Source organism: Daphnia pulicaria, unplaced genomic scaffold (assembly GCF_021234035.1).
Source record: "Daphnia pulicaria isolate SC F1-1A unplaced genomic scaffold, SC_F0-13Bv2 h1tg000113l, whole genome shotgun sequence".
NCBI lineage: Eukaryota > Metazoa > Arthropoda > Branchiopoda > Diplostraca > Daphniidae > Daphnia > Daphnia pulicaria.
The window spans coordinates 5001-12500 of NW_025804816.1; the positions used below are offsets into that span (position 1 = coordinate 5001).

The following is a 7500-nucleotide window of genomic DNA, read 5'->3' on the forward strand; positions in this document are numbered from 1 at the left end:
AACGTGTGCGCTCTGGGTTCGTCCGGCCGACTCGACCAAACCCTTTTAAGGGGGAAAGATCTCGCGAGCATTCGGACGCCCTGGGGTTGCGCCCGCTCTGTTCGAGACGGGATCACCCCTCGCGGATGCACCCTCATCGGGGCCGCTTCACTTTCATTGCGCCTCGCGAGTTTAGTTTGATAATTTCTCGACGACTTGCGCACATGTTAGACTCCTTGGTCCGTGTTTCAAGACGGGTCGGGTGGGACCCGACTTCTACTCTCCGCTCTGGGCCTCCACAGGTTGAGCACCGCAACTTTTTCTCTTTTACAAAAAAAAGCTACGACACCTCCCGGGAGGAGACAGGTCACGACCGGGCAGTACTGTTGGGAAACGCCGCGCTCGTCATCGCGGCACCCGCGAAGGTAACCACGAAACTCGCTAACGGACGCCCCGTGTAACAGACACCCAGTCGGTCGCGGAGTCCTACTAGGCCCCCCACTTGCGGACCTTGGCGTGGCTATTGCGATCGCAGAACGACTTATGCAAGAGAGCCGCCAATTCAGGCAGTCTCCATGCAGCGTTAAGGGCATACAACCAAGTGCCGGGAGCGGGGACTTGTTCGACCTTCGAGGGCCCACCCGTTTAACCCCCTGAACGGTTTCACGCACTCTTGAACTCTCTCTTCAAAGTTCTTTTCAACTTTCCCTCGCGGTACTTGTTCGCTATCGGTCTCGTGGCGATATTTAGCCTTAGAAGGAGTTTACCTCCCGCTTAGGGCTGCACGCTCAAGCAACCCGACTCTTGGGAAGGGATCCGATGCACGGTCTCGGCTCGTCTTATCTACGGGCCTGACACCCTCTGTGGGTTGCTCGCCCCGTTCATGGAGACTTGGACGATAGATACCGGACAGACGCGCACGATCCTCCCGAACACCACATTCCTCGGCACCCGCTCAACCGGGCGCGAGGTTCGGTGCTGGGCTCATCCCTGTTCGCTCGCCGCTACTAAGGGAATCCTTGTTAGTTTCTTTTCCTCCGCTTACTGATATGCTTAAGTTCAGCGGGTAGTCTCATCTAAACTGAGGTCAGAATGAATTGTTTGTTTTCAAAAGGAGACAACACTTTATCTAGCTCGGCAGACTTTGGCGTTTTAAAGCCGGGAAAGATTGAATAATTGCCGGTTCAAATTTTTTTTTTTCGAAATAAAGCGAGTCTCTCGTTATTCGCAAAAATTAATTTACGAAAAGTGACAGGGCGTCCTGCGGCTTTTTGTATTGAAACAACGCGTCGTGCGCGAACCAAGCTTGCATAACGAGCGGTTAGAGTGAGTGATAATTCGCGGTGGTCGACACTTCGACACGCCCGGCGCACACACACAACTAAACTCGCGTTGAAGCGGTATATCGCGCACACGCAGCCGACACCTTGTTCGAGAAGATGTGTTTATTTCTAAAATTTTTTTTTGAGTTGGCTCAAAAATTTCCCATCTGTTTTGCCATCGAAAAAGGTTTCTTTTGAATAGAGAGGAAAAAAACAAAACAGGGCGAACCTTCTTTTATTTTTCCCCCTTTTTTGTATTTGAGGCATCGCGGACACTTAAGTCGCGCGGCACCCAGACGTTAGAGATTCGGGAGCTTTTATGCGGTCAGGCCGGGTGAAAAATAAATCTCGCCGCGACCCAACATGCAAAACCAAGACTGAAAAAATCTCTGTTCGTTCATCATTCGACCGACCCTCAGTCAGATGTGGCCCGAGCGAGAAGCTGGGCCGCCATTTACGTTCAAGATTTCGATGCTCCATGTGTTCTGCAGTTCGCATGGATTAGCGCACTTTGCTGCGCTCTTCATCGATCCACGAGCCTAGTGATCCACCGTTCAGGGTCGTATATAAAACGACATATTCGTTTTCTTCTCTCTTTTTCTCCAACCCGCCCAAGCAAATGAATGCGAGGGCGGAGAAAGAAAGCCAGAAAGAAAATGTTCCGATAAACACTCGTACTAGAATTTGGGTTTAGTGTGTTATTGTGATTTTGAATTCTTCCTACTTCATCGAGAGGGCGAAGGGCAAGCTTAAAAAACATTCGGTTTTCAACGGCATAGTGTCGGGCTTTGGAGTGTTAGTCTATACGACGCACACGCACGCAACCACGAGTATCTACGCCCGAAAAGAACGTCCAGAGTAAAGTCTCACACTTTCGTCCCCCACCGAGAATCAAAAAATCCCGAAGACGAAGAGAGAAACAAAAAAAAAACAATTTCGATTGGGCGTATCCGCTTTAAACCACCGCGCATCAGAGCGCCTGATACCCGTTCAAAATCTTGATGTTTTTTTTTTTTTTTTCCGACTCTCCATCCACCGAGTTTTTATTTTTCAAAGTGTTTGATTTAGGGACTAAGACTTTATAAAATCTCCTTTATTGTTCCTTCGGTACTCGCGGCCCAGGCGGGCTATCGTATTCTTCACTCTACTAACGTCAACACTGTGAGCGCCGCTAAAGGTCGAATGAATCTATAGAGACATTCACCATCGAAGCAGGAAGAATTTGCTCACGGCCATAGACCAAATCGAAAGACTTTGTGTTTTTTTTTGAGCCGAGAGGAAAGAAAAATCAATTTGAAAAGGCGAATCCGCTTTAAACCACCGCGCATCAGAGCGCCTGATACCCGTTCAAAATAAATGATTTTCTTCCGTCAACCCACACATAGTTCATACGATGTCTTACGCCGAAAGACTTTTGATGGGGTTTTTTTTGTTTTGCAACTTTTAGTTGTTTCGTGCTCAACCAAAGCCATATGCGCAAAACATTTGTCTTGTTCGTTTATGATCCTTCCGCAGGTTCACCTACGGAAACCTTGTTACGACTTTTACTTCCTCTAAAGGATCAAGTTCGACCATCTTTCAGTCTCGCCGTTGGTAGGCACCGCACGGGCAGAGATTGCTCCCCACTCGACGGCACCCCGACAAGCCCGTCCGAAGGCCTCACTAAATCATTCAATCGGTAGTAGCGACGGGCGGTGTGTACAAAGGGCAGGGACGTAATCGACGCGGGCTAGTGACCCGCGCCTACTAGGGATTCCTGGTTCATGGGGATCATTGCAGTCCCCAATCCCAACCACGAAGGAGGTTCAGCGGTTACCCGGTCCTTTCGGACAGGGAGAGTGAAACACGCTGATTCCTTCAGTGTAGCGCGCGTGCGGCCCAGGACATCTAAGGGCATCACAGACCTGTTATTGCTCACTGTCACGCGGCTGGACGCCGCTTGTCCCTCTAAGAAGACTGCGTGACGGACGCGAGAGCAGAAGGTATCGCCGGGGATGACGACGACCGAATAACAATAGAGCCAGCCCCCGCGAGACATTCCCGACAAAGCCCCGCCATACCTCATCCGCCAGGCAACCAACCCGTGAAGGCCGTACACCCGACGAACAAAGCACAACGAAACCAAGCCGAGAGATTGCCTCACTAAAGGAACCAGTCCCACCGAGACCCGAATCGCCGCCACCTGATCCCGACGCCTCCGTACTCCCTTCGGTTTCAATTGATAAAACCCGTCACCTATTTAGCAGGCTAGAGTCTCGTTCGTTATCGGAATTAACCAGACAAATCGCTCCACCAACTAAGAACGGCCATGCACCACCACCCACCGAATCAAGAAAGAGCTCTCAATCTGTCAATCCTTCCAGTGTCCGGGCCTGGTGAGGTTTCCCGTGTTGAGTCAAATTAAGCCGCAGGCTCCACTCCTGGTGGTGCCCTTCCGTCAATTCCTTTAAGTTTCAGCTTTGCAACCATACTTCCCCCGGAACCCAAAGACTTTGGTTTCCCGGAAGCTGCCCGTCGAGTCATTGGAGTAACTCCGACGGATTGCTGGTTGGCATCGTTTATGGTTAGAACTAGGGCGGTATCTGATCGCCTTCGAACCTCTAACTTTCGTTCTTGATCAAGGAAAACATTCTTGGCAAATGCCTTCGCTGTTGTTCGTCTTGCGGCGGTCCAAGAATTTCACCTCTGTCGCCGCAGTACGAATGCCCCCGTCCGTCTCTATTGACCATTACCTCGGGTCCAAAAGTAAAAGACCAGCAAAATCGGACCGAGGTCCTATTCCATCATTCCATGCTGCGATATTCAGGCGTTGGGATACACCTGCTTTGAGCACTCTAATTTGTTCAAAGTAAACGTTGCCGGCCGCCCGAGACACCCGGTGAAGGGCACCCCGAACGATTGACTGGGTGGAGCGAATCGAGTCAACTACGACCAAAATTTAAAAAAGAACCCGAAAGAACTTTCCAACTCTGGCCGCAGATACAACAACGACGCACCGACCACCACTCCGGCGATGTTGTCCGACCGTGAAGAGAGTCGGGCTTTGACACCCGGGCTCCCAGAGCGTGAAACGCAACACCCTTGATTCAGAGCGGCGCCGCCCGGCCGAAGACAGACATCCGACTACGAGCTTTTTAACCGCAACAACTTTAATATACGCTATTGGAGCTGGAGTTACCGCGGCTGCTGGCACCAGACTTGCCCTCCAATGGTTCCTCGTTAAAGGATTTAAAGTGTACTCATTCCAATCACGGGGCCTCGGAAGAGTCCCGTATCGTTATTTTTCGTCACTACCTCCCCGTGCCGGGAGTGGGTAATTTGCGCGCCTGCTGCCTTCCTTGGATGTGGTAGCCGTTTCTCAGGCTCCCTCTCCGGAATCGAACCCCGATTCCCCGTTACCCGTTGCAACCATGGTAGGCGCGTAACCTACCATCGACAGTTGATAAGGCAGACATTTGAAAGATACGTCGCCGGCGCGAAGGCCGTGCGATCGGCGTGAAGTTATCCAGAGTCACCAAAATTGGTACGGTGCGCGAGCCCGAAAGCCCGGCCCCGACTGGTTTTGATCTAATAAAAGCACCTCTTCTGCGAGCCCGAAAGCCCGCAGTCGAGGCTCGAGTGCATGTATTAGCTCTAGAATTACCACAGTTATCCAAGTAGGATGGAGTGGATCTAAGGAACCATAACTGATTTATTGAGCCATTCGCGGTTTCGCCGTCTAGCGGCTTGTACTTAGACATGCATGGCTTAATCTTTGAGACAAGCATATGCTACTGGCAGGATCAACCAGGTATTTCGTGTATGTTTGTTTGATATGCATCCGGCGAGTTGCGGGTTTTTATTTCGCCCACGCATCACCAAACACACACCAAATCAACACGTTTTTCGTTTTTTTTCTTTTTCTTCGGAAACTAAAATTTTTGATCGCAACGCCTGGCGTGTCACAGCGAGTCCCAGTGAAGAGAAACACCGATCCGATCCGTTTGTTGGATTTTTTTCATTTCAATTTCCAAAGTCAAAGACCATTCAACGGTCTATGAGCCCAAAGTGAATCGGATTCATTCGACCGGTCTTGATATATTCATCAACTTTTTTTCCCGTATTACGGTTTTCGACGGTCATATGTGGCGTGCTGTATGCTCATAAGTCAAGCCTGCTTTACTAAGCTGACAAGCATACATCTTTTAAATTTTTGTGGGCTCAGAGTTTTATTTTTATTTTTCCACCGCCGAGGCACACTCTCGCATCACCCCGCACGACACACACACACACACACACCTCACCGCTCAACGGTCACACGAGGCAGAATTTTCCGCAAAGACTTTCGAAGAGAAAGAGAAAACTCGGAACAACCGCGGTCAGAGGCCAGCATAGAGGCATCGTATAGAAAGTCATGGGCGGAAAAAAACAAATCATTTCAAGTCGAGACAAGCAACCAGACTACCCCTATAAAAGTGCGCAATTCTTTAAGAGTTCACCGAAGAATGACCGAGATCAAGTATGCACGAAACGAACATATTCCAAGGGCAGCTGAATAAGCGATTCTGCGCCGAAGCGCGAGAAAAGCAAGCGGTACACCGATGGGGATCGTTTTTTTATCGTGTTAGATTCGTTGTTGTCAAGCAAGGATTCTCAAAATGTTTTTTGCATTGCACCCAAGTTTCGTACTGATTACTTGTCGCAGACCGGTGACTGTCAAAAAAAATTTTTTTACGTTTTTTCTTGAGAGGTCACTGCCTACACACAACTCCGGGCGGGCCGTACACTCACAGCCGTTTGAATTCTCCCTTCGTGTGTCATGGCCATAACTGAGCGTACATCTTACCGGGCGCCGAGTTGATCTGGCTTGTTCGATGAACGTTCGGGATACGTACAATCGATATAGCTCCAACCGTAACTCGTTTGTAATTACGCCGGCCATACTCAGCGGGCGCTCAGCTCAGCTCTCGATATCTTCCGTCGAAGGGAAGTTCGTAGTAAAAGAGAGTCAGAGTCGACGCCACATTTTGCGGTCCTCGCATCTCATCCGATTTTTGAATTTTATAGATTTGCCATCACTTCCACCCAATTCTCTCGTATATTTCAATCTCTTGACTTTGTCCGACCGGGCCGTCTTCGCCCCCCTTCAACTCCGTCCATCTCCACTTCTGTGTTCCACACAACGAGCTTCCGTCAAACGGCAAAATGTGAAATATGCGCACGCCGCACGAAATAATTTGAAAGCGTTCTGTTTGGTGGCTTTTTTATTTTTTATCTCTCGGCTCACACACACACACACACATTTCCGCCTGAACGGTAATTTTTTTTGATACGGTGTCAAAAAGTGAAAAGACGCGCACCATTTTCTTTTCTCTTCCGTATCGTCGCTGACGGTAAACGCTGATGGTTATGATGCCGTAAGTTTGGAAGAAAGAATCTTTCCCGTCTTGTCTTGTTACGGTAAAATAACAAAGAACAAGCGTCCGATTTCTCTCACAGACGGCCACAGACAAACCACACGTGCCGAAGAAACGAAACGTCCGAAACCAAAAAAATGTTTGACGCGCGCACCTCTTCTGAACTTTTCGACCAAGAGTCGTTGGATCGAGTGACGAGCTTCTCAGCTGTCGCACCAATCGGTGAAGCGGGCGTTTGAATTCCCGTCCACATCGCGGTTCGGATATATTTTTACATATACCGACCATCGGAAATTTCGAAAACGGTTTTACCGAAGGAATGATATTTCACACACCGACAGCTCATCGAGTTCGTCTCCGTTCAACGGTTTTTTTTTTTTAAGACTTTTTGATCGCATGGGGCTAAACTGGTTAGAGCAAAGCCGCGATCCAAGCAGTGAAAAAAAAACAAAGACAGTGCAAGCGCGATCGAACGGAATCGAAACTAAAATCATGTGAAGTGGCGGGCGGAAAGGAGCTCAGCTACGGTGGAAATGAAACTACAACTAACGCCGAACCGGACAACTTCCCATTCTGCGTCTTCGTTTCATTTCCCAAAGCTCCCCGTCGATACCAAAGTTTTTGCGTCGAAGCTACTAAAGAAATTTCGCGCTTTCCTTTTCGCCTCTTTCGCCTTCCCTTCGATATCTATCCAACCACCGGCTTCGACTTTATTTCTTTCACCCGTCTATTCGCCCGATAGTCGACGGTCGGCCATTCTTTGGTATCGGCCAGGCGGACTAACAAGAAGTAAGACTCGTTTG

The 7500-nt window shown here is 49.4% G+C and overlaps 3 non-coding genes across 3 annotated transcripts in view; all 3 read right to left on the reverse strand.

Annotated features, from left to right (window-relative positions):
• LOC124319063 overlaps positions 1 to 1069 on the reverse strand; it is a 4575-nt gene extending 3506 nt beyond the window's left edge. Inside the window, exon 1 of the ribosomal RNA XR_006912757.1 lies at positions 1 to 1069. This exon is cut by the window's left edge and continues 3506 nt beyond it. This is a non-coding gene — a ribosomal RNA (large subunit ribosomal RNA).
• A 641-nt stretch (positions 1070 to 1710) lies between these two features.
• Positions 1711 to 1863, reverse strand: LOC124319056. Its single transcript, XR_006912752.1, has one exon. It is a non-coding gene; the product is annotated as a 5.8S ribosomal RNA (ribosomal RNA).
• Positions 1864 to 2799: 936 nt separating this feature from the next.
• Positions 2800 to 5094, reverse strand: LOC124319061. Its single transcript, XR_006912755.1, has one exon. It is a non-coding gene; the product is annotated as a small subunit ribosomal RNA (ribosomal RNA).
• Positions 5095 to 7500: the final 2406 nt, after the last annotated feature.